Source organism: Ictidomys tridecemlineatus, chromosome 2 (genome assembly GCF_052094955.1).
Source record: "Ictidomys tridecemlineatus isolate mIctTri1 chromosome 2, mIctTri1.hap1, whole genome shotgun sequence".
Lineage (NCBI taxonomy): Eukaryota > Metazoa > Chordata > Mammalia > Rodentia > Sciuridae > Ictidomys > Ictidomys tridecemlineatus.
Window position 1 is genome coordinate 55,745,190 of NC_135478.1, and position 27,823 is coordinate 55,773,012.

At 45.3% G+C, this 27,823-nt stretch overlaps 1 protein-coding gene across 24 annotated transcripts in view; it reads right to left on the reverse strand.

The window, feature by feature from the left end:
- The window catches only part of Magi1 (membrane associated guanylate kinase, WW and PDZ domain containing 1), a 595,279-nt gene that overhangs the window by 159,368 nt on the left and 408,088 nt on the right, over positions 1–27,823 (reverse strand). The window contains exon 1 of one of the 24 annotated variants that reach the window (XM_078038630.1): positions 9,949–10,112. The exons of the other annotated variants lie outside the window; for them this stretch is intronic. The gene's annotated coding sequence lies outside the window, so the exon portion shown is untranslated. Of the gene's footprint in view, positions 1–9,948; positions 10,113–27,823 lie in introns of those variants that run through there. 24 annotated transcript variants of the gene reach the window in all.

A 27,823-nucleotide genomic window follows, 5' to 3' on the forward strand; every position in this document is an offset into this window, starting at 1 on the left:
AGACAGCACAGGTTTGAACACGCAGGACTTTTGCAACATATCCCAACCTACCTTCTCTAACCTCATCCTTCATGGTCCCCCATCACTCCGAGCACTTCAGGATACACAGCCCAGGAATGGACCACATATTTACACTTAAACCAATGTGTCTGCTCATGCTATGTTCTCTGGGAGACCCTTCCTCCTCTCTCTGCTCAGTGAACTCCTATTGATACTCCAAGGTCCATTTTTTTTCTGCGGAAGCCATGCCCAACACTCAAAAGTAGGAACGCTCACTCTTCTGTGTTCCCTTATGCGTTTCCCCCACTACTTAGAGCATCTTCTAGAATCTGCCACCTTCAATGACTGGTATTCATGCAGATGCTCCTCTCCAAACTGTCCCCTCCTTAAGCCTTTGTCTCCTCATAACTTCACCTTCAATCGGTGAGAAAGAGAAAGGATGGGAGGAAAGCAGAGAAGGAGGAGTCCTGCAGAAGAGTCTCAGGAGGCGCAGTTCACTTCATAATAAAAGCAAATATTGGCACACACCTGTGATTCCAACAGCCTGGGAGGCTGAGGCAGGAGGAGGATCACGAGTTCAAGCTACTTGGTGAGAAATAAAGCATAAAAAAGGGCTGGGGGGATGTGGTTCAGTGGTAAAGTGCCCCTGAGTGGTAAAATTCCCTCTAATTAAAAACATCAAGACCAATAACCAAAAATCAGAAGATGGGTAGTGATGAAAATATTTCCAAAAGAACCTTCTAATCTGCCACCTTCCACTAAAGTTTTAAGTGACTACGGAACAAAAGGAACCACTGTTAAAATCATAGTTAAATTAGGATTTCATGCTCCTCCCACCCTTTGAAAAATCCTACACTTGGAAGTCTTGGGGCTGGGGGCTGGGGGCGGGGGGGGGGGGGGGGGGGGGGCTGGGGGGGGGCACAGCTCAGCAGAGGGCTCGCCTGCCCTGGGGTGGAGCCTCCTCACTGCAAAAATAAACTCAAAAAACAAAACAAGACAGATCCTTAATGATCTTTTAATTGTAAATACAACCATTTGCCTCCCTGTGACACTTTTCCTAACCTACAGGTTGGAGCAAAACTAGAGACAGCAATCATGGAACAGTAGAAGCTTAGAGACTTCCAAATTCTTTATTTTTTAAAGGGGTGGCCTGTCTCACTGTACACTGTCCCGTGTACAGTGAGACTCCTCGGCTATGATGTTTTGCTGACTGTACTGAGAAATTCAGAAGACTCGTGCTGGTGTATGTATGCCTATGATCCCAGCAGCTCGGGAGGCTGAGACAGGAGGATCGCCAGTTCAAAGCCAGCCTCAGCAAAAGCAAGGCCCTAAGCAACTCAGGGAGACCCTGTCTCTAAATAAAATACAAATTAGGGCTGGGGATGGGACTCAGTGGTCAAGTGTCCCTGAGTTCAATCCCCAGTACCCAACCCCCCCCCCAAAAAAAAGAAGCAAGTAATTGAGCTGAAAAATTAATTACAGCCTCAAAGTGAGGCTCTTCAGAGGCTCTTCCACTTAATGCTTTGTTCTCATTGAACCCCTGGAGAATAAGATTCCTGTCCAGGTGGATGGGGCAGGCAGTAGCCAGAGCAGCCACCCTCTCTCTTTGTATTTGGTCCTCAATGTTTTTCTTTTATGAAACAAGACACACAGACCCGCTGCCATCCAAAGAGGGGGGAAAAAAATAAAAACTCCCCCCCCCCCAAAAAAAAAAACCCTGCCAAGGGCCATCTGAAATGGATAGCTCCTTCTCCAGGGAACAAGAACAACAGAAAAGATGTTTATGTCCTTTTAACCTGCATCTGGGCCTGTGATGCTAGGCCAAAGCATATGTGCTCAATAACAGGGGTGTAAGGAACCATATGTTGAATAACTCGGGCGCAGCTCAACCCAGATCAAAAGCAGGGCACGCTCTTCCAAGACACAAAGGGGGCCGGCTCCCTGGCACTCCAACAGGCTGCGTACAACTCCTTAGCATATGAAGAGAGCGCCCAGCCCCACCCACTTTCTGGAAACAAAACAGTTGGTCCTCAATGTAAATACAGTTTACATACCAATGGGTTCTCATTAACCTTTCTCCAGAGGGCCCCCCCCTTCCTGGATTGAACCCAGGGTTACTTAACCACTGAGCCCTGAGCCAGCCTTTTTATATTTTTATGTAGAGACAGGGTCTCACTAAGTTGCTTAGAACCTCGCTGATGCTGAGGCTGGCTTTGAACTCCTGATCCTCCTGCCCCAGCCTCCTGAGCCCCTGGGATTCCACCGGCTTCTCCAGTGGTTTTGACCATGAGTGCTTTCCTCCCGTGCCCTGGAAGGACTGACCCTGTACGCCTCAGTCTTCGCCATGGCATTCTGAGAGGCTGAAGCAAAGTGCCAGTTTGATGGGCAGGTGTCTTGTAAGATAACGACTTCTTAATATTGTTATTAATTGTTATTGGTGGGGATTGAACCCAGGGATGATGGACCCCAGTCCTGTTTTATTTTATTTTATTTTTTTTTTTTATTTTGACATAGGGTCTCGCTAAGTTGCCAAGACTGGCCTCAAACTTGAGATCCTCCTGCCTCAGCGTCCGGAGTTGCTGGCAGGGCCACTGAGCCCAGACAAACTCCTTCATTCTGTATCTCTCCTCCGGCTTCGGTGTTTGACACTGCAGCATACCTGCATTTCAAATTTCTTTGGCTGCCACTTTCTATACTCATGCTCCATATGTAAACTTGATTTAGCCCACTGCTATACCCCCAGGGCACAAAATAGTACCCAGCAAAAACAGGCCCTCAAGGAATACCTTCAGAATGGGAAAGGAAAGAGTCTAAAGAATGTGAGGGATTACACATTTTTTACATTTGTGTTTGGAAGAGAACTGTGTTGATTTGGAGCCAGATGTCGTAGCGCACACCTGTAATGTCACCAACTCAGGAGGCTGAGGCAGGAGGATGAAAGTTTGAGGCCAACCTGGGCACCTCCAAGAGACACTGTCTCAAAATTAAAAACAAAAACAGCTAGAGATGTAGCTCTGTGGTACAGCACCCCTTAAACCTCCAGTACCACCAAAAAGAAAGAAAGAATATTTTTTGATATTGCAGTTGCTTTATACTTGATATCTAGATGGGGATTATCATCTAGTCATTCAACAAACACTGATGGGGCATTTCACAAAGCTGCCTGGTAGATGCTAAGAGAGAGGTGAGGCCTTATCAGATCTACCCTTCAAGAGGTCTCAGTTCATACACCCTGGGGGACATCCTCCTGGCAGGATCCTTCCTGCTCCACTGCTAACTGCCCCTCTCCTACATTCCACTTGGGGACAGCAAATGCAGCCTTGCTGACTGGTGGGAGAGGGAGGAGACAGATCTGCAGAGGACAGAAGCCAGGCGGAGCCAGGGCTTCCGGGTTCCCTCCTGTGTAGCAAACCCAAAGAGTTCCCACTATCCATAAGTCTCTGGGTGGTGTATAACTCCAAATGCTTCTTTAAAAATGGTGGCACACCGGGAATCCCAGCTCCTGGGGAGGCTGAGGCAGAAGGATAGCAAATTCTGGGCCAGGCTCAGCAATTTTAGGAGGACCTGCCTCCAAATAAATTTTTTTATAAGAGGAGGACTGGGGATGTAGCTTGGTGGCAGAGTGCTTGCCTCGATTGCAGGAGGCCCTGGGTTCATCCCCAGTCCCACTAAATAAATAAATAAGCGAATACATAAACAAATACAATAAAGACAAAAATAAATAAAAATAAATTTTAAAAACGGCTGGGGATGTAGCTAGGAGGTAGAAAGCTCGTGGGTTCAATCCCCAGTCCTGCCAAAACAAATTTTTTTTTTATTTTGAAAAATAGACAATACAAAATGAAGATCTTTTAAAAAAGTATATAATTTTCTAGGAAAATCTACCTAAGAGAAACATGAATGTGAGCACGCAGCAAAACAGGAGCATGTAACCAGAGCTATTTAAAAAGAAGAAACTGATCATTGTCATTGATTAACAAACTTTCTATTCTCAGATAAAAAGACACTATTCAATAATTTAAAATGTGTATCTGAAGGCAGGCATGCTGGCACATGCCCACAATCCCAATGACTCAGGAGGCTGAGGCAGGAGGATTTCAAGTTCAAGGTCACCCTCCACAACTCAGTGAGAGCCTGATAACTTGTCTCAAAATAAAATAAAATAAATAAAAAGGGCTGGGGATGTGGCTCAATAGTTAAGTACCCCAGGATTCAATCTCCGGTACAAAAAAAAAAAAAAAGTATTTGAGAAAATTTGGATTATATAAGAAGATACTCACGTTAAATGAAAAAAAAAAAAAACCAAACAGGATACTCAACTATATATATGATACCAATTATGCATGCCTTGTGGGTAGGCATTGGTGAAAAATCATATGTAGATGTGGACATATGAAAGAGATGGATTGGAAAGTTCACCATGATTATTCCTAGATACTGGAATGATTAAGAAATTTTCCATAATCTTTGCACTTTTGTATATTTTCCAGACCCTCTGTAATGATTATCATTTTACTTTAACATGCTGCATTTTACTTGAAAAGATTATCTAAAGGCTTCTAGAAAGTTCTGTTTTTAAGTAACTAAACAGCAAACGCGTCCGAGACCATGAGGACCACACCTGCATTTGAAACAGTTGGTCACTTGAAGAGAGAGAAGGCACAGCATGAGTTTTGGTGGGGGGTCTCAGTAAGAGGAGACCATAAAGGGCTTGTATAGCACTTGGGCATATGTCAGATAACTTTACGTGATTTGGGAAAGGGCTCAAGAAGCAGAGCTTTGCTCTGGACAGGATGCTGTTAAAAAGTGGAGGGAATTCATTGCTTCGATGGCCTAATAAATCTTTCTTTTTTGTTTTGTTTTGAATGAAACCCAGGACCTAGTGCATGGTCTACCACTCAGCGACCCTCTCACCACCTAATAAATCTTAACTGGAACGCAGGAAAAACAAAGAACATCACCACTATAACAGGTAAAGGATCAACAGTCACTCTTCATCTCCAGGACAGGAGGATGTCTGGTCTGGATAATTTTCTTGTCACATCTGTAGTAAGACACGGTTACAAGGTCTTGTTTTTGTCCTGAGCCATCTCCCAGCTACTAGTGACACCAAGTCCAGTAATACCAGCCCAGTTTCTAAAGATGATAAGGAATAGATATGTTGTCAGAAATATTGAGATGCACCAGGCACGGTGGCACATGCATATAATCCCACTGGCTCAGGAGACTGAGGCAGGAGGATCACGAGTTCAAAACCAGCCTCAGTAACCTAGTGAGGCCCTGAGCAACTCAGCAACTTAGTAAGGCCCTAAGCAACCCAGTAAGACCCTGTCTCTAAGGAAAATACAAAAAAGAGCCAGGGATGTGGCTCAGTGGTTATGTACCCCTGGGTTCAATCCCAGTACAGAAAAACAAAAAAAGACCCAAATATTACAAATGGACATGTACTGAAAATACAGATGCAACAAACAAATATCCCATAACCTACCATGTTGCTCTTGACAAGTCCATAAAAGAGTGGATACCTAGCCCCAAATGCCTAGTATGTAGAAGACACTTAAGAATGGGGGAGGGTAGGTAAAGATGAAGTGACGTATTGTCTATAACTGCCTTTCGATGGTTCAGCATAAGCCAAGCAAGACAAAACAAGAAAGAGAACATAACCCTGATATAATATTAACATATTTAACACTGGAGGTGAACACGGCACTGCAAATGTGACTTTTGAAAACACAGCAACACAGAACTCAAGAGAGTCCTTCTTGTGTTCCCAAGTGTCATCTTGCACTCTGAAGACCTCTTCTCTACTGGGCCTAATTACAGGGGGCCAGAATTTGGAAGTACATGTAAGATGTGGCTCAAAGAGCAAGAAGTGCCATCTTGAAGCCAATCTTGCTTATCTGGGGACTGGCCTTGACTGTAATGCAATTCCAAATTCTCAGGTGCCTCTTACTCCTCCATCCATCTACTCATCCTGAATCATCTATGGAGTTTCTGAAAAGGATCAAGTTCTGGGTACGGTGTCAGAGGTCCGTGAATTTTTACCCCCAAAGGAAAGCAGTGGGGCATCCTTCATGAATGTCCCAAAGATGAGAAGATGACCATCTACTCTATAGAAATGCCAGCAGTAGGACCTGCCCTTCTCAAAACATGCTTAACATCCCATCACAAGGCTGCAGGTGCTTCACCAAGGCAAGGAAACTATAACTCAGTGGTAGGGCCCTTGCCAAGCACACACAAGGCTTTATATTCAATTTCCAGGACAGCAAAAAAACAAACAAAAAGTAAAACCATACCTGGCCACTAATTCTATACACTGATACTTACTTGGTCCCAATAACATTTACCCATTCCTTCAATCATTTATTGAGCAACTAATAGCAAGCACTATTCACGGAGCTGCTAAGGTGATCAAAACAGACAACACTCCTGCCTTCAAGGAGCTGATGACTCTCAGCCGTGTGTTGCATATCGGCATATAAACAATAACTCATTATTTCAAAAGCTGCATGTTCACTCCATCGTAAGCACAGATGGTCCCTGACGCAAAATGGTTTCAAAGATATTCCGACTGTGCCACAGTGAGAAGGGAGTCCCACAGACAGTCGAAACTGCACTCGGAATTTTGGCTTTTCCCCGGCTAGCCATATGTTGGGTGGCAGCAGAAAACTGCAGCTCTCTGTCAGTCCCGTGATCACCAGGGCGATATATGAGGATGTAATGTAGGTCAGGCGCATCAAATAAATTTGTGTGTGTGTGTGTGTGTGTGACCCTGAGCATCAAACTCAGGACCTCGCACATGCTAGGCATGCGTTCTCGTACATTCTACCATTGAGCCACATCTCCAAGCCTTCAACTGCATCTTTCACTTATTATATTTTCAATTTAAAATGGGTTTATGGGGATGTCACCCCATCCCCTTTGAAGGCCAGGAGCATCTGTACATGCTACAAGTTAACCAGACCCTTACCGGGGAAGGGTGCTTTGTGTGTGTTTTCCACTTAACACATTTTTTTTTTTTAAGCATTGCTCTTACAGCAGCCTTTTCTTTTATAAATAAATATTTTGGCCAAATCCTGAACAGCTGTCTAAAACATGTTACTCTACACCAACACTGTATTTTGAAAATGGTTCACTGGGTGACTTATTTTACACTTAACGACATCCAGAAAACCACATCAGAGAAGACATAATCATTCTAGAAGTGCTTAACCAAGTTAAGATTCCAGTTGATTATTTGTAACAGTTTAGCAGATTATGTTACAGTTTTTCAGAGCCTAGAAAGGAAGTAAAAGTGATAGTCAATCTTTTTTATTTTTTTTTCTTTTTTCTCCTTCCAACTGTTAGGTATGGTGATACTTCTTCCAGCTGGTTTTCAGAAGATTTTAAAATTAACTTAGAAGTTTGCCTAACCCTTAAAAGTCAGCTACCACTTTGCCAAGCAAAACAGAGCTTATATCGAACAAATCAGAGTTCACTAAATTCTTAATTTCAAATGTAGACGTTTGGGCAGGGTGTGTGTGTGCACACACATGGGCACACGCACACATGAGTGTGGTATGCATGTACGGAAGCATACATTCATAGATGTCTATGAGGGACTGCAACTAAAGAAGTAAAGCTGAGCAGCGCAAGCCTGTAATCCCAGTGGCTTGGGAGGCTGAGGCAGGAAGATCGCCAGTTCAAAGCCAGCCTCACCAAAAGAAAGGCCCTAAGCAACTCAGTGAGACCCTGTCTCTAAATAAAGTACAAAATAGGGCTGGGGATGTGGCTCAGTGGCCAAATGCCCCTGTGTTTGATCCTCAGTAAGCACCCCCCCCCATAAAGAAGTAAAGAAGTAGTAAAGTTGAAACACCACTATGCTTATCCATATTATAAAATAAAAACATACAAAATACAGGAGCCTACAGTGATTTACAAAACGATACTCATCTACTCTAGTTTTTGACCACATATTAAATTTGCTAGGCCTTGCCTGGATTTAACTTCATGCAAAACAATCCATTTTAAAGATGTGGAACCTGAGGCTTGGAAAAGTTGAGGTTGTTTATTCCCAAGTTAATTCAAAATCTTCTGCTTCAAAGTCTATAACTGGCAAGACACTATGCTATTGCTCCCTTCCAAAGGCCTCTGATAATACATGCTTATCAATTGTGCTAGTCACTTTGTGTCTATGACTGTATAACGTATATCATGCAGGATTTGTAGAGGATAACTAGAGAATTCTGTAAATATTGGATTCTAGATTCAACGCACATCTATCTGACTTTATGGTTAGAGGGAGATGAAGCAGGGAGAAGTTTTACTGCTTGCTTTCTGCATACAGGTGGGGATAAGAACTTGAGCTGTGTGATGAGTCTGCCTAGATTCCAATCCCTACACGTGAGAGTCAGGCATGATGGTGCTCACCTGTCATTCCTGTGGCTAGGGAGGCTGAGGTAGGAGGATCCCAAGTTTGAGCCCAGCCTCAGCAACTTAGTGAAACCCTCAGCAACTCACACTCTCTCTCAAAATTTTTACAAATAATAAAAACGCTGGGGATGTGGCTCAGTGACAAATTACCCCTGGGTTCAATCTCTGAGACCAAAAAAAAAAAAAAAGCAAACCAACAAATCCCAGTACAGTTACATGGTAGGTTGGACACTGGACCAATATCACTGTGCTCCTGTTTACCTGTGGAGTGGGGACGGCACTGTTTCCGCCTGTGTTAAAGAGAATGACATGAGTAAAGAACTGAAAACCTATACTCAGACACTCTACCGAAAAAACCACCATCTCAGGTGTTTGGGTGCACACACAAAGAAAATCTCAACGCAGAGCCTGGAATTCAAACACCCATGTTACTGAACCGGCCAATGATGGGGCTTCATTTCTAGGAGAAAATTAAGGACCATGATGCCCTGGGGAGTAACTGGAGTAATTGGGAGACTCCAAAACTCCCTTCCAAAAGCTCTTCAAGCCAAGGTCTCCTATAACCTCCCAGCTGGTGATGCGGATCCACTCTGCTCCTGGCAAGTCAGGCACAACTGCCAAGAGTCACATTTCCTGTGGGTGGGCAGGGAAGCCATGGAGACCGGAGCCATGGGGTACTGGGGGCATCCCAATCCCGGGTGACAAGGATCTCTCTGGGCCTCAAAGCAACCTTCCACTAGATGAAGATTCCCAATTAAGGTGGGGAGGGGACAGCTGGCATCTAAGCAATCAAAAAGGTCTGGGGTACCCCGATCATCGCTCTTCTTATATCGGGGACCTCCTGAGGCTCAGACCAGGAGAGAAAGGTGAGCCTACAATAGGACTTTGCACAAAAGGGCCTTCCCCTTCCCAGCTCCTTTCCGTCTTCTCCAGCTGAGGCCGGCTCGAGGCACACCCCACTCTTGGGGGATGCTCAACCTACAGGCTCTTGGAGGGGTGGGGTGAGCCACCAGTTCCTCAAGTGGCCGCAGGCCGGTCAAATGGGGACCGCGGGAGCTGGAGACGGCGAGAGGGGAATCCTGGCTCCTGAGCCTTAGGCAACCGTCCTCCAGCGGAGGATCCCTAAGCAGAGGCTCCGGGAGCGCCTGGCGCGCGGTGTCCCTCCACCTGCCCAGGCCGCCAGGCTGCGCGCCCTGCGCTGCGCCGCGCTCGCCCGGAAAACATGGCTGGCTGGAGCCTCCGCGGGCGAGCCGGGCGCGGGAGCGTTCGGGGAGGGACGCGGCCGCCAGCTGGCCGAGGTGGGAGGTGGGGAAGGCGAACGCCTGGCAGGAGGCGAGGGCGGCGCGTTCCAGCTGCTCCCCGGCGCGGTGGCTTCCGTCCCTTTCCTCCTCCTCCTCCCGGGCCGTCCCCGCTTCCCCACTGCCCCAGCCTACCCAGCGTCCTCCCGGCCTCGCTGACCTCCTCCCCGCCCCTCCTCCTGCTGTCACTCGCAAGGACAAAACCCGCGGTACCGTCCGCCCACCTGCCCGCGGTTACCTGCGGCGCAAGATCCCACTCGGTCACGGTCACTGCCGGCGCCCAGGCGCGCGCTCTCGGCCGCCGCCCGCCTTAGCCCCGCGCGTCTGAGCGGCCGGCGACAGCTGCTCCTTTTATGAGGCCCGCAGGCCCGAGACACAGCCCTGGCGCCCCCATCCCCGCTCGGGCGACAGCGGTGGCGTCAATGCAAGCTATTCACACGGGGGGCTGCTGCTGTTGGAGCCTCTCCCCCCTGTGCGCGCCAGCCCGTGCCACAGGGCCTTGGGCAGCGGTGGGGGCAGGGATTGAGGTGGCTTTCGGGGCACCCACTAGGGGAAAGGGGGTCACGTGGTCCTAGCCCAGGGTAGACTGGGGCCCACTTGAGTTGCTACACCCTTGGAAATGGACCGGGAGGTGCCAATCAAACACTAGAGTGTGGAATATACTTTGAAACTAAGCAGGAATAAAGCGGAACCTTCAATCACTATCATCATTTTACTTACAATAATTATTAAACAGCACCTGCCATTTTTTAAAAAGCGATTACTATGAGCCCTTTTTTTTTCCCCTTGTACAGAGCATTTTGAAAGCACTGTGCAATTCCAGTCCACCCACCCCACCCCCACCCTGGCTTTGGGTTAATACAAATCCCACCATAGGTACAAATCCTTCTCAGTGGAGACCTACACTGGCTCCCATTCCACAGGATAAAAACTTAACACTTTAGGTCTTCATTCAAGGACCCTGAAATATCTAATAGGGTTATCCTAGCCCTATTCTCCAGCCTCAGAGCTGATGCGTTGCTCACCCTTATACAGAAATGGGAGAACTCTTTGATTTTCTTTTTAAAGCTTAGAAAGACCAGGTTCAGAGAGGTTCAGTAGCTGCCAAGTCACTCAGCTAAGAAATGCTAGAGCAAAGTCCTCAATCCTGGTTTCCGGATGTTACTACCACTTGTCAACTTTTAATGTCAAGTTAAACCTTGCCCTTCAGAGTTTGGGAAGATAATTTAACTCCTCTTTGGCAAGACATTTTGCCAAATATATCTGGATGGTTTCCTGTGGCTTCAGTGATATTTTTGCCAAATATATTTTTTGGAAGATATCTCGTCTCTTCTTTGCCAAGAATAAAACCTGAAGAAGAAAGAAGAAAGAAAGAAAAGAGAGAGAGAGAGACAGACTCTAGGCCAAGAAAAAAGGAAAGAAAAAAATCAGAAAGTTCCCTTGAAACCTGTCTCCTCTGACAGGCTATTCATATATAATTTTAGTTCTAATTTCAGGTGGAACATGGCAATCAGGCAGGGGGCATTCATGGGGAATAATCAATTTGACTAAATTTGGATTGGCCCCCAGCATGCTCACATCACTCGTGGGAATAGCCAATCATCTCCCAGGAAGGAAGTCAAAAAGCAATGATTTGATGCACTTCACATAATGGTCAAGTGATTTTTTTTCCCCATATGAATTACAGAAGCGGAGGGTAATAAAATCCACATGGAAGGCTAAATCAGACCTCCCTTCAGGGCTGTGGAAATGCATTCGATAGAGAGCAAGGAACTAATGTCACATTTATTCTCTTCCATCCCCCCCCCTCCCTTAAGCAGCCACCAACAAAGGACTGGAAATCAGGGGTTCTCCCAAAGCAAAGCTGGGACCATTTCCCCAGGGGAGCTCAGAGGAGGGCTAGATAAGCTAGATTCTGCTAAGGTGCAGAAGAGGAGGTGGTAACAGCAAAGGGAGGAGGTAGGAGAGATTCCTACCAGAGTGCAAGTGAGTCTCAATTTCGAATAATTACATTAGGTCATTCAATGTGTAGCATGTGTACGACATTCCTGCTGAGAGGGTTCTCAAAGGCTGAGTGTTAGAAGGCAGAAAGCCTGTAATTAGAAGCTCTCAAGTACCCACCCTCTGATGAAGAGGACTGAAGTGCTGTCTGCTCAGGTAATCACGCTAAGTGTGTGTGTGTGTGTGTGTGTGTGTCCCTATTTCCCATCTGTCCCCATTTCCCGACATTAACATCTAACTGTGCCAAGTCTTATAAGCTTCAGGGGGTGGGGGGATGGGGGAAAAGAGAATTAAAAACAAAAACCCAGAAACAAACAGACACTTGACAAAACTGTAAAGATGTGTGTGATTTACAGAAAGAGATATTGGATCGCACTCAAAAGAAGCTTGTCTTGACCATAGGGGCCAGAGAGTGGCTTATCCTTGGAAGCAGGCAGCAGAATTCCTAACTGCTCTCAAATTCTGAGTTCTACAACTTTTTCCTCTCCTTGCCCTGGTGGTAGATTTCCTTAGAAACTGTCTCAAAACTTTGGAGAGGTACCACCGGGAACAAGAAAATAAGGACTTGATTGGGAATGCCACAGTAGTTCATGTCTATTTCTGCTCCTGTCTATTAAAATGGGCTTCCTCTGGACAAATCTAGCTTCCTGGGGCCCTGATTCTCTGGAGTACTTATTTTGAGAAGGGGCCTGCAAAAAAAAAACTGAAGTTGGGTTCTTCCTCTAGGAGGCAGTCTGGAAAATAGAAATTGGATGGCTGCTCCTGACCTGAGACCTCTGAGCCTCATCACACCTCAATCAGGTGCCTGTCTTATGCCTTGGAAAGGGTTATGAGATGAAGACATGGATCATTTTAGGTCTCTGGTTCACAGATAGGAGAGGGGACTACATCCTCATGCAATTTGGGATTTGGGGGGGGGTTAGTCTGTTCAGGCAGGAAATCTAAGAGAGATGTAGTCCCCACCTCAAATATAAATGCCTGGTCTTGATACTCTTTAAAAGAAAAAAAATAGACACCTTTGTTACATTTCACTTCACTCTATCATTCCACCAAAAAAACCAGCTGCTTTGTCTTTGAGCCCGTGAAGATGGGTTAAAAAAAAAAAAAAAAAAATCAACTGTGATCCAACCTACCAGCTATGCATGGCGTAACAATATGACGTCATACAGCTGGAGTCTGAGAGGCCAGAGGCAGTTTCAACTTCAAACCCGACGGGCCACCCAGAACCCTTTTTCTCTGTGGTAGGTATGAATCTCATCCCACTTTGTGATCATTGATTGGTGTTTATTTATTTTTTTTAAGTGTTAACTTTATGGCCCTAACATCAGACAATAATTCAGTTTGGCTTTGACTTTTTTTCCCCCCTTGTAGCCGGGCATGGTGGCATACTCCTGTAATCCCAGCGGGAGGCTGAGGCAGGAGGATCTCGAGTTCAAAGCCAGCCTCAGCAACTTAGTGAGGCCCTGAGCAACTCCATGAGACCCTGTCTCTAAATAAAATATTTTAAAAAAGGGCTGGGAGTGTGGCTCAGTGGTCAAGTGCCCCTGGGTTCAATACCTAGTACAAAAATAAATAAATAAGTACCTCCTGCGTCCTTTGTTCATTCAACACATAATTTTGGAGCAACAAGAAATACAAATTAATGAATAAGTCCCAAATAAGTCAGCCTGGGTTTTAGTAGGTGGTGTACATTTTTTCTGTTGACTTTCTAAAGTCATCCTGGAGATGGGCTCAGGAACTCACACATGCTAGGCAAAAGCTATACCACTGAGCTACATCCTCAGACCTTTGTATTTTGAGACAGGGTTTCATTAAATTGCTTAGGGCCTTGCTAAATTTCTATGACTAGCATTGAACTTGTGATCCTCCTGCCTTAGCCTCTAGGGTCTCTGGTATTAAAAGTATGCACCACCATGCCTGGCTCTAACTGGTTTTCTGTTGGTTGGTTGGTTGGTTGGTTGGTATTGGGGACTTAACCCAGGGGCACTTAACCACCGAGCCACATCCCCAGCCCCCACTCCATTTTAAAATTTTTAAAATTTGGGGCAGGAACTTGCTAAGTTGTTTAGGGCCTGACTCATTTGCTGAGGCTGGCCTTAAACTTGCCATCCTTCTGTCTCAGCCTCCCTAGGATTACAGGCGAGTGCCCCTTCGCCTGACTCTAATTGGCTTTTAATATAAATGCAGTTACAAATTGACAGGGATGAGATATGTTTAGACCTCTAACTTTGGAGCCCGCCTGTACACTGTGTAAACATCCCTGATGCACACACACTTGCTTGGTGACCCTGGTTAAGTGATTCAATTTGCTAATGCTCAGGTTGGTTTTGTATTTTGTAATGAAGTCATAAGAATACTTTCCTCAAGGTCTTGTTGTAAAATTAAATGAGATCATTTAGGCAAATCATTTGGCCGGGAGCAGTATTTTTTAATTTTTTCCCAATTATTACTCCCACCAGAGAGCTTTTTAAGATCTTTCCCCCAGAATCATCTCCTGCTTAACCACTGAGCCATATCCCCAGCCCTCTTTTTTTTTTCTGTATTTTATTTATAGACAAAGTCTTGCTGAGAGTTGCTGAGGGCCTCCCTAAGTTGCTGAGGCTGGCTTTAAACTCACGATCCTCCTGCCTCAGCCTCCCAAGCCGCTGGGATGACAGGTGTGTGCCACCTGTCCGGCCCCCCAAATAATTTAATACCTACATATACGATGTGTCTGACTAGGTATTCTATGTCTGTGCTTTATACACAATATACAGTAAGATTTTCCACAGCCCCCCAAGAACGGGGGGGGGTCACTCCCTTAAAGGTGACATAGCTTTCCACGGAGAACGAATGAGCAAGCACCTGCACAGAGTCCCTGGTACGTCTTAGCCAGTATGATAGGAATAAGGGAAATTAAATAAATGATTTCATGTCCCCAAAGAAAGGGGGGAGGTCAGTCCTGACAAGAAGATGACAAGGGACACAGCCAGCCCCACAAGTGCAATCTTGAACCCAGTGGCCCAGCAGGCCGCCCGTGGAGGCTGGGCAGGGCTGTGCATGGACCACCGAGACCTCATTGATAGGGAACATGTCAGACTCAAGCTCAGATGCAAAGAGAAGGGGACAGTTCTCACCCCGTCACCTAAGGCCACCCATTGCTTACAAGAAGACCACAAAGCAGGCATCCAGGAGAGGGACTTGTGGACACCGTGCTCCTCGCCCCCCAAAATCCTCTTCTCACCAAGTCCACCCAACATCCCACTCCCTCCACGAGATATTTCGCAGCACAAATGAGCCCCTTCACCTTCTGAGTCCAAGGACATGCCACAGCACAGACCCAGCCCTGCTTCTGTCCTGTCAAGGTCATGGTAGGCAAGGAGACTGAGGCACCTTCCCAGACAGGAAATGTCACAACTCAATAAAACGTGGAGACTGCAACGCCCCCCCCCACCCAACGGAACGTGAATGTTAAAAAAACAACGGCAAAATCCCGTTGTCCATAGTGACATTCATAGTGCTGTGCCAATGCTCCTTTCCTGACTTTGAGCACGGTCCCACAGTCACACAGCATCTCAGCGCTGAGTTGGGTGCAGTCTGCACGCCTATGACCCCAGGGGCTCCAGAGGCCGAGGCACGAGGATCACCAGTTTGAGGCCAGCCTCAGCACGACAGTAAGATTCTGCCTCGAAATAAAAATAAAAAGGACTAGGGATGCACTCAGTGGTAGAGCACGCCTGAGTTCAAGCCCCAGGACCAAACAATTAAATGAAATTAAAAAGATTTCTGTATTAGCCAAGTGGGGTGGCACAGACCTGTGATCAATCCCTCAAGAGGTTAAGGCAAGAGACGGCAAGTTCAAGGCCAGCCTGGGTGACTTAGCAAGATCTTGTCTCAAGATTTAAAAAATAAAAAAAAAGGGGCTGGGATGTGGCTCAGTGGGAGAGCATCCCTGGGTTCAACCCACAGTACTGTGGGTCAGGGAAGTCAACATTTAGGCAAAGGACAGACAAGATATGTGGGAACTACACTGGGCACGGTGGCACACACCTGTCATCCCAGCAGCTCAGGAGGCTGAGGGAGGAGGACCACAAGTTTGAGGCCAACCTCAGCAACTTGGCGAGGCCCTAAGCAACTCAACAAGACCCTGTCTCTAAATAAAAATATAAAAATGGGGATGGGGATGCGGCTCAGTGGCCAAGTGTCCCGGGGATCAATCCCCATACCAAAAAAAGAAAAAATATATATATATATATGGGAACGATACTAATTTTTTGCAACTTTTCTCTGGGTCTAATTATTTCAAATAAAAAGCTTTTTTTCGCCTGGCAAATTGGCCCATTCTCTCACCAGGTGTGTCCCAAGGGACTCCCATGCTGGGCTCTTCCAAAGGCTTCGGAATCAGCCAGGAACAAATCTAGACCAAAATGAATGAAATCATACTCTAGGCCTTCTCTCCTCCTCGGGAAACACATTACAGGTGATTCCTCTGGCAGGCCGTTATCCTTTTACTACCAGCACCCCAAGTTCCCAGGCCCCCGTGTCTCCCCCCAGTGCGTGCATTAAGTTGGCAGGGTATGGCTCTTGTCCCCTGCCCTCCACTCGGGGGATAAATGGGAGAGGAGAGCTCTTCACTCTGCTGCCTGGCATGTAGCACTTGCCTAGAACAGTGCTTGGCACATCAATAAGTGAGAGGAGGTAGCATTTCCTTAAAAAAAAAAAAAAATATATCTATGCCCTTGACATAGATCCTGGCACAAAGTAGGTGTTCAATTAATTAATGTGTTTCTTTCCTGCAACAGCACATCAAGGATCAGATGGTGGTCCACATGGACTTCCAAGCCTCTAATGACATGTCATATTTAAGGCTTTGACAGGTAAGAAAGCGTGTAAGAGAAATGTTACGTGTGAGAAAGTTAGTTCATTTGGTAGGAGTGGGAAGGAGAAATAGAGACCTATACTCTTATACCCCTGTGGACCCCTCACACTTCCCAAACTAAGCCGGTATTTAAAAGATTTCAACAACTTGCTTTAAAAGAGAAGAAGGATCATCAAAAGAGAAAAACCCTATAATATAGACCCCATTGTATAAGTTATCACATGTGGTTGGCATGCAGTTGTAATATTGCCTTAACATATTTTTAGCATCTGTAGGATTATTTCGATAGCTCTCTTTCCACTGATATTAATTTTTGTGTTCTTGTTTTTTTTTTTCTTGATTAGACTTGTTTGATTTTTATCGACTTTTAGCTATATTATTTTCCCTCTATTTTATATATTTCTGCTCCAACTCTTATTTTTCCTTCCTACTAGCTAATTTAATTGTGAATCTAGCTTCTTTCTGATACAAGTACTTTAAGTTATAAATGTTCGTCTGAGTACTGTTTCATCCCAGAGATTCTGATATTTTAAGCTTTTATTATCTCTTTCTTCGAAGAACTTTTTATTTACTTTCCTCATGTTTTCTTCCTCGACCTGAGAGGCATTTATAAGTGCACCATTTAATTATGAAATAGTTGTCATTCGGGGGCGGGTTTCTATATCTCTTAAGGTGGCTGGTTTCTAATGTCATAAATTATGCAGGAAACACAGTCTGCAAGATTTAAAATTTGAGAGAGAGAGAAATACCAAGAATTCCCTATCAGACTTGGCCAAACACGAGCTACTCACACACAAATTAAAAACAAAACCCATCCTAAGGTTCTAGAAATGCCACATGCATTCGCGAATCCGAGTTGAATGACATTTTTCTGGGCATGGAGCGCTCTGCCTGTCCTCAGACCTGGAACCGCCTGATATGTTTATTCATATTAAAGCAAGGAGAGCTCTCATTTCGAGCTCGACTCGACAATAGATTTCCCAAGCCTGGTCCTCTTCCAGATTTCCTTTTCTCTGTAAATGTCACCAACCCCCCCCCCCATGTGTCCCACTCTGGAAGCCAAAACCTGAGAGATCATCCCGGACAATAACTTCACTCCATCTCTAATTTCTGACAATCTTTGTCTGCTAAATATATTTCGTGTCCATCCGGTACTATTTCTACCGCCAATGTTCTCATCCACAGTGACCTTCTGCCTGACGTCTATAATGGCTTTCAAGTTGGCATCCCTACCTATAATTCATGCCACTCACTGAAGCAGAGAAATGTTAAAAAAAAAATGTTAAAATCTGATGAAGTCATTCCCCAGCTTAATTTTTCCAAAGAACACAATCGTTCATTTGCCCTCAAAGGACATGTACAGTCTGATCTCTGCCAACTCTGAGCAGATCCTTCTAGACCGGTTCTCATCTCTCTCAATGGGTTTCCAGGCATTTCATGCTCTACCTGCAGAGGGCGCTCTACCAACCCTCAGTCCACTGCTCTATCTTTTGGATCTTGTTCCTGAGTAGAACTTTCTGGGAAGGGTCCTCTCGAAATCCCCCAGCCCCTGTATCTCAGTGACCTCCCAGATGGCTCCTACTGAGCTCCATTTCTTCCTCTTTTCCTGTTTGTAGTTGTGGATGGACAGCATGCCTTTATTTTATTAATTTATTTGATGCAGTGCTGAGGTTCGAACCCAGTGCCTCACATGTGCTAGGCAAGCGCTCTGCCACTGAGCTACATGCAGCCCCAGCCCGAGCTCGGTATCCTTTGACTCAAACTCCTGCAAATTCTCCACGCAAAGCATGCCAAGGTGGGTTTGCAGGACAAGAAAAACGCAGGAGTGACCTTCTGTCATTCCAAAGATTCCATTACAAAACATCCCAGTCGGCCTTGTACCTGGGCCTACTCTCTTGTCTCCCTCTTGGACCATCTGCTCTGGGAGCAGCCAGGTGTGAGTCCCGCCCTGGGAAGAGCCATGTGTAGTAAGAGGCTACAAGTCTCCTGCCAAAAGCCACTTAAGTACATCCTTCAACCCCATCTTGCAAGTGGCTGCAGCCTCGACCCACAGCGTGATCCGCCTTCACGATGGTGCTTGAATCAGAACCACGCTGGACTATTCCAGGACTCTGACCCTCAGATCGTCACAAAACACTGTGTCAAGGCAGTCCGTTTGGGGGTGATCTCTCACAGTGGCCACCGTCAAGACCCTGAGACACATCTCATTTGGCAGTTATAGATCGATTGAACGAAACTGATCAATGCCCGGTGTATCTACTGACCAAAACCGATCCATGTCCGTCTGCCCAGCTTTGCCCTACCCCCTCAGCTTGGAATTTCCGGTACTTTGTGATCACCCCAAGGCAGGCTCTCCAACACAGGAGGTAGCTGAACTCATTCCAGCCTCCACTTGGAAGACGTTCCCTCCATAACTTAATCACCTTGTGAAATAGGCTTTTGGTGGACAGTCGACATATGTAATGCGAGTCTTGAAATGAGACAGTAATTAATAGGTGATCACCGTGAGCTCAGGTCCCCGAACCACAGCCCCATCCACGATTAATCTCACTCAGCAGTGGGCCCGGAATCGGGGATGGTTGGTGCCAAGCTGCTTTCCACCCAAGAGCCAATTAATAACCATCAAACAGGATCTGGTCCAGATCGGGCTGGATTGTTCTGCAATCCTTCCTGCAGGAGGAAGGCAGCCCCGTGTAAAACAGGCTTCCTCAGCCTTGAAGGGTGATTGTCACCTTTCTCTGTCTTCCTGGACAGGAGAGAGAAAGGTCATCGGTGTCTAGGCAGGGGACCAACGGGTTCCTCTCTCTGTCTCAAAGGCTCCATCTCGAAGGGGCTGGGTTTTTTTTTTTTTTTTTTTTTTTAAATGTTTTTTTTTTTTTAAAGAGAGAGTAAGAGAGGGGGACAGAGAGAGAGAGAGAGAATTTTAACATTTATTTATTTTTTCTTAATTCTCGGCGGACACAACATCTTTGTTGGTATGTGGTGCTGCTGAGGATCGAACCCGGGCCGCACGCATGCTAGGCGAGCGCGCTACCGCTTGAGCCACATCCCAGCCCCAGGGGCTGGGTTTTAATCCTCATGGATGACAGACCTTCTGTTGGCTTTTCCTCTGGAATGCTCTGTTAGTTGCAAATGGGATCATTTTCAAAGAAACATCGAGCAGTCAGTAGTACCGCAGCCACCGCAGACCGGCCTTGGACACGCACCGTGTGATCAAAATGAGTGACAGACTTTATGTTCTCCTTGTACCGTTCCCTCTTCACCCACTTCCCGAAATTCAGATCTTGTGGTTAGAGAAAGCCCCAGTTTTGCTTCCAAGAAACACATGATTTTCAGCCAACACTTCCAAGGGGTTAGCCATTAAGGGTAGGGTTTCCCAGGCTTCTCTGAATATAGAGTTTCAACTGTGGTGCTTGCTAAAAAAATTGCATGCTATGATGCTCTTGATGTGGAATGTCCCTCAAAGTCTCACAGGTACACAGGTCAGATTTTTTTGGTGGGGTGTGGGGGCAGTGATTGAATCCCGGTAAGTCATTAATCCGTTGGATGGGTTCATTCAGCTCAATGGAATATAGGAAGACAGGACCTAGTTGGAGGGAGGAGATCATAACAGGCATTCATGCCCTTGAAGGGTTGACTTTCTCCCCAGCCCTTTCTACCCTCTCTCTGTCTCTCTCTCTCTTTGTTCCCTAGAAGTCATGAGCTGAGAAGCTTCCCTTGGTCACACACTTCTGCCATGATGTTTCTGCCTTGGAATCAGCCAGCCAAGGTCTGGACCTCTGAAACTCTGAGCCCACGTAACTCTTTCCTCCTTTGCGTTGATTATGTCGGTATGTTGGTGATAGCAACAAAGAGCTGACTTGTAGGGTACAAACCACAGGTTTTGTACCTCCCCCAGGGATCTCTGTTTTATCCACCAACTCAAGAAATGGATTCTCTAAGCAGGCACAAAAGCTCACCTGTGTCCCTGAAGCATTGCCACGCTAGAGTGGGCCATGAGCTCACACATGCAAATATTTGCCCTCATACAAAAGACAGAAAACTTATCAAAGAAAAAAACCCAAGGAACTTCATTCTCAAGGACCACTACTCTGGCAGATTGGGCTTCTCACCAAGGAACCAAAAGGGCCAAGTTATACAACTTGCACAACACACCAGGCAGCTCAATTTTTAGAATGGGCAAGGTTAAAAAAAATACAAAATAACGAAAACATCAAGCCACAGTGAAAATAATACTCTCCTTGGATTCACTTTCCTGAGTGATCTCGCAACTAAGAAACCAACTTTAATATCACCTTGAAAAAAATATTTTTCAGATGATGAGCATCTGGGGAAAATTAATAGAAATGGTTTAATTTGTTTGTTTACCCCATGTTGCTTATCATTAGAAACAAACAAAAAAAAGTATACTCCAAGGCACAGGACTGCATAGGACTCTTTTTATGTTCTCATGGGTCATGAAGAAAAAGCAGAGGGTTTTGTTTTTGTGTGGTGCAGAAGACTGAGCTCAGGGCTTCATGCACGGGAGGCGAGCACTGAACCACTGAGCCACATCCCCAGCCCATGAAAAATCCATTTTTGATCCCACTTTCTAACCTATTTTTTTTTTTGGTAGTAGGGGTTGAATCCAGGGGTGCTTAACAACTGAGCCCCATCCCCAGCCTTTTTTCATATTTTATTTAGAGACAGGGTCTCACTAAATTGCTTAGGGTTTCACTAATTTGCTGAGGCTGGCTGTGAACTCATGATCCTCCTGCCTCAGCCTCCCGATCTGCTGAGATGACAGGTGGAGGCCACTGCACCTGACTCTCATCTACTTTTAAATAAATCTATCTGAAAAGTTGAGGGACTTTTCCACGTGATTGATTCTGTAATGTTTTCAGTTTCTAAAATACCAATTATGGGCTTGAAAATATTTATTCACATAATGACTCTATAAAGTTTTACATTTACTTCTACTTTAATTTTCTCTTTGTTCTTTAATGAAATATATTTGTCTCTAATATTCCTTATCACTAGGAGTCCAGTATTCCTGTGGTGCTAGGTGCTATGCCATGATCTAATCCAGTCTTTCTTTTAATTTGTCCCAAACCTCAGATCTCAACAAAGTAGTTATTGCTGGGGTTCAGTGGATTTTTTTTTTTTTTTTTTGGTACCAGGGATTGAACCCAGGGTGCTTAACCACTGAGCCATACCCCCAATCCTTTTTGATATTTTATTTGGAGACAGGGTCTGAGTTGCTTAGGGCCTCACTTTTGCTGAGGCTGGCTTTGAACTCCTGATCCTCCTGCCTCAGCCTCCCGAGCGGCTGAGATTACAGGCATGTACCATGGCGCCCAGCTACAGAAGTTGCTATTCCCTTTCTATGGAGCAGAATGTGGAGGCCAGAGAGATTGCAAGAGTTGTCTGAGTTCACGTGGCTCCCGGGTAATAAACAAGAACTCAAAACACATCTCACTTGGGAAGTTGTTTGTTAGCAGAATACCAAATTCCAGATATATTGAATGAAAAAAATATCTTCCCAGGGTGGCAGTAAAAAATACTGTTTTAAGATAGATACAGAGGGGATCCTCTGGTTCATCTCAGTGTTGGTTCTCTATCAATTCAGTGAAAGTGACACATCACTGCCACTAAATCTGTCTCTTTTTGTGTTAAAAGTGTCCAATAGGTTGGCGTGGTGAAAAATGGAGTCCTATCAGTTCCTCTATCCTTAAATAAGGTGAGCCCACCACTGCTGGGACAATTTCTAAGCGGAGTTTTAGGCTGTAAAGGAGCTCCTGTTCAAAACAGTAAAATATATATATATATATATATATTTCTTTTTTCTTTTTTTTTAAAGGAGCACCTGGAATAATTGAATAGGACTGGAGTAAACAGGACCTGTGGTCACAGATGAGGTTATCCACCACGGCAAGATGAACGAGGGGACACAGGGAAGAGATGTCACTGTGAGTGACAGAGAAAGGACACCATCAGCCAGCTCATGCGCAGTCTCCACGAGGCGGCCGGCCAGCGAGGGGGGCCGTGGAGGAGATGCTGAGAGACTTGTTGGAAATCTTGGAGTGGGGCGTCCACTAAACTAGCTCCTTTGAGCACCCAGAACGTGATCCACGGGGGGAGAGGAACCTTGGCCTCTGTTCCCCAGGAAGCCCACCTTCCAGAAACCCCCAGGCCTTCGGGAATTCTTTTGGACACAACATCATCAGGAGAGTGGACAGCAAACCACGGAGACAAGCTGCTTCAAGGCGCCCCAGGGTCAGAACTGGTCATGTTCCTCCTAGTTCTTCTGTGGACTCTCTCCCTGAGGTTTGTAAGCCAGGCATGTGGCCCATGACCGCCATCCCAGCGGCTCAGGAGGCTGAGGCAGGAGGATCGTGAGTTCAAAGCCAGCCTCAGCAAAAGCAAGGCGCTAAGCAACTCAGGGAGACCCTGTCTCTAAATAAAATACAAAAGAGGGCTGGGGAGGGGGCTCAGGGGTCAGGTGCCCCTGAGTTCAATTCCCAGTACCCGCAAAAAGGGGAAAAAATAACAAGAAGGAAATCATAAAAAAAAGAAGAAATAATCCACAAACTCAAAAAGAATTCGGTAGGTTCAACATTACATATCTTTATTAAAAAAATAAATAAACCACCACAAAGAAAAACCCAAACTGACGAACCCTAACTCAAGGACATGCTGAACTTGAACTCAAGCGACCCTGAGGTGTTCAGTGGCGGTCTCAGAACCCCCTGAAATCACAACAAATTTTGGGAATTTGCTCACATGGGCAGTCTGTTAGAGAGGGCTGATAAATTTCATTCTACTTTATTTCTCTAAAAAGTCTGTTAAGTCGGTACATAAAAATTGTACAGATTAGACGAGTGGATGAAGAAACTGTGGCCTATATACACAATGGAATGTGACTCAGCATTAAAAGAGAATAAAATCGTGGTGTTTGCAGGTAAATGGATGGAGATGGAGAGTATCATGCTAAACAAAGTAAATCCCCAAAAACCAAAGGCTGAATGTTCTCTCTGATAAATGGAGGCTGATCCATAATGGGGGGTGTGCGTGGGAAAAAATGGAGGAACTCTGATTGGGCAAAGGGGAAGGGAACAGGAGGGGGCATGGGGGCAGGAAAGATGGTGGGATGAGATGGACATCCTCACCCCAGGTACATGTGTGACTGCACACATGGTGTGACTCTACAGCATGTACAACCAGAGAAATGAAAAGTTGTGCTACAGTTGTGTACAATGATCCAAAATGCATTCTGCGGTCATATGTACTTAATTAGAGTAGTTCTAATTAGAATAAACAGATACATAAAGTTTTTTAAAGTGTGCATATTATGAGGTCCCTGTGATGTACCGATACGTACATGCTCTGTGTAATGTTCAGACCCACGTACACACATCTCTCTCCTTGAACATTCATCGTTTCCTTTTGGTGAAAACATTTCAAATCCTTTTCTCTAGCTCTCCCTGCCTCTTTTAAGCCAGGAATACTCTACCTCTGAGCTACACCCCCAGCCTTTTTTACTTTAAGACAGATTCTTAATAAGTTGCCCAAGCTGGCCTAGAACTCAGAAAACTCAAACTTCCAGCCAGTGGGGATGACAGGTGTGTGCTGTGTGTGGCTTCTATACAATAGATACAATTGTCATCTACTGTCCCCCACCGTGCCACAGAATACCAGAACTTAATTCTGCTACCTAAGTGTGACTTAGATGGAGCACTCTTTATTGGAGGGGTTGATGGGTTTGATTCCCATTTTAAAAGGCATCTGAGCCGGGCAGGGTAGGGCATGCTTTTAATTCCCAGCAACTCTGGAGGCTGAGGCAGGAGGATGGAAAGTTCAATGCCAGCTTCAATAACTTAGGTCCTAAGCAACTTAGTGAAACCCTGTCTTTAAAAAAAAAAAAAAAAAGTGTAAAAGGCTGGGGATGTAGCTCAATGGTAGAACACCCCTGGGTTCAATCCCTAGTACCCCCCCCATTAAAAAAAAGAAAAGAAAGAAAAAGACTCTGAACTGCCCTGTAATGAGATTAAGAACTAAAATCTGCTTTCCTCTCAAAAAGACTCCGAACCTGAGGATGTTCAAGTTGAGAGAACTTCAGAAATCATTTATATGAGTTCTTCCTTACTTCACTTTAATAAAATCAAATGCCGGGGATGGGGTTGTGGCTCAGAGGTAGAGCACTCGCCTAGCACCGGGGAGACCCTGGGTTCGAATCTCAGCACCACATAAAAATGAATGAAAGATGATATATCATGAGCTCTGTAATGTTTTGAACAATCAATAAAAAAAATGAAAAAAAATGAATGAATAAATTAAAGATATTGTGTCCAACTACAACTAAAAAAAATGCTTTTTAATATCACACCATTACTTTATGAAAGTTTCCTAATAGATTAAGACAGATCCACTTAGTTAAACCACAGTGGTCAGAAAAACCCACCTCAACTTGAACAAACCTGTGATTCACATGCATTTAACAATTTTTTTTTTTCCTGGAACACAAAACCATAAAACACGTCATGTTTTTATCAAATCTAAGGCAACAATTATAATGTATGAGGCAATAAGGGGGGAAATGCTGCCAACCAAATTACAAAATGTCACTGACTATATAATCTATTTTAATTTCTGAAACATTGAAGTCTAGAAAACTATATGTTTTAGAAGGGAAGAAATACGGTATTACAAAAAAGCAATGCTTTGGTATATGTGACTTTCTTTTTTTCCAGTGGTTCATGGACTTTTACTTTATTTATTTATTTTTATGTGGTGTTTAGAATCAAACCCAGTGCCTCACGCCTGCTAAGCCAGCACTCTACCACTGAGCCATAACCCCAGCCTCATTATATGACTCTTTCTTTCTTTTTTTTTTTTTTTCGGGGAGGGGTGGGTACCAGGGATTAAACCCAGGCACATTTTACACCAAGCCCCATCCCCACCCCTTTTTATATTTTATTTAGAGACAGGGTTTCTTTGAGTTGCTTAGAGCCTTATTAAGTTGCTGAGGCTGGCCTTCAACTCGTGATCCTCCCGCCTCAGCCTCCACTGGGACCACAGGTGTGCCCCGTGGCACCTAGCAATCCTTCCTGACATAAACCATCCTGATAAGTCAGAGTCTCTGATTTCCAATTTGGGTTTATTCTAAATGGAGAGATGATACAAAGACCCTGGCAAAGCAATTTAAGTGCTTTGGAGTTTTTATAACTGCTTCTTCTATTTTACCCTCTTTACCTTCCCCTGATTTAATAACCATTTTTAAGCTACCAGCCTTCATCACGTCTTCCTAATGGATTCACACAAGTTTTCAAGGAAACAGAGATTGTCTTTCACCCTCACTTACGTTGCATTGGTTAAGTAATTAAACTGTGTGAGCAGAGTAACAAGGTAAACAGGCCCAGGCAATCTGGGGAGAAAACAAGATATCGGTGGAGAGCAGGTGTCTCGTGGAGGGAGAGCAGTGAGCAGGTACACAGGTGGCAGGTGCTTCTGCCGCCGGGTGCTCAAGCCCAGAGGAGTCTCCTGCAATATGAAGGAGGGCAGACTCCTGCAGGGTGGCTGCCTCAAGAGGCCCTAGAAGACACTACAACTGACAGTCTGCTCCCCCGTGGGTCTCCTGCTAGAAATGACCAGGCACACAAAGGGACATCGTGAGGGTGTGTGACCTCCAGCCCCAAGTGTGCCTGCAGAAGACAGGAGCAACCCGGGCTGACACCGCAGCTGGACACTTTTTTTTTTTTTTAACATAATGTGGAGTGTCACTGGCCGTGTCCTCAAATGTGAACACGGGAGAGTTCTGTCCCATTCACTCCACTGTCTTTCCTGTTCCCATCCCCCCTCCCTGCCCTTCCTTCCCCTTTGTCTGATCCAGTGAACTTCTATTCTCCCCACCCACTTACTGTGAGTCAGCATCTACATATAAGAGAAAACATTCAGTTTTTGGTTTTTTTGGGGACTGGCTTCTTTCACTTAGTATAGTCTCCAGTTCCATCCATTTACCAGCAAATGCCCTCATTTCATTCTTCTTTATGGCTGAGTAATATTCCATTGTGTATAGAGACCATGATTTCTTTATCCGATTTTTTGGTTTTTGGGGTTTTTTTTTTTGTTTTTTTTCTGTTGAAGGGCACCTCGGTTGGTTCCATAGCTTAGGTGTGGCCATGTGACTGTAGTATTTCAGCTGTGCACTTAGATGCAACTCCCAATCACTGCTTACTTGTTCGTGACCCCTATGCCAAGTACTGCTATGCGCGTTAATTATATCAGGATGATAAGCCTTCACAATCCTTATGGTCTCAATCATGCCCCTCAGCTATACCCCAGTACTGGGATGTAGCTGAGGGGCAGGTTTAGCATGTCCAAAGCCTTGGGTTCTATCCCTCACACAATGAAATGCCATCAAACAATGAAAAAGAGACCTCAGGAAGGTGTTAGTGCCTGGCACTTAGGAGATCATAATAAATACAGCTTTCAGGAGGAGCCAATAGAGATATTTAGGCTGCCTCCCACCTGGAGGCTGGGCTCCTGGAGAACCAGACACAACTACCTCCCTGCTGGCCTCAAGGATCTCTTAAGCTTTTTTGTTTTTGGTCCCAGGGATTGAACTCGGGGGAACTGAATCACTGAGCCCCATCCGCAGGCCTATTTCTCATTTTATTTAGAGACAGGGTCTCCCTGAGTTGCTTAGGGCCTTGCTTTTGCTGAGGCTGGCTTTGAACTCCAGATCCTCCTGCCTCAGCCTCCCGATCAGCTGGGATGACAGGTGTGGGCCACCGTGCCTGGCTCTACCCAAAAGCTTTTGCATGTTCTCTGTTCCACGGCTTCCCGTCTCTCAAAGCCATCCTCCAGAAGAAGCGAGGGAAAACAGATGACCTCAGGAATCCTGCACCATTTTCCCTGCCTACAAAAATAGAGAACTGATCTTTTAAAGAAAAAAAAAAAATTAAAAATTTTTAAAAAAAGGCCGAATAGATCTATTTTAAAGGTTCCTTCCTTCCTTTCACCATCTCGATGTGCTTCACAAGTGCCCTGATTTCGGTATTTGCGCTGCCATCTTCTGCCCCTGTACTTGGCCTCCTTCCACAGCTAATTCTGATTCTCCTTGTTTGCTGAATAGCTGCAGCCAAGGCGAAGAGACAATTAGATGGCAGGAGGATGAATGAGATTTTCTTTTTTTAAAGAAAAAGATCCCTTATAAATAACTCCCTGCAGAAATCTCGAAATAACTGTGGACAAAGAATTGTCAGTTTACAATACT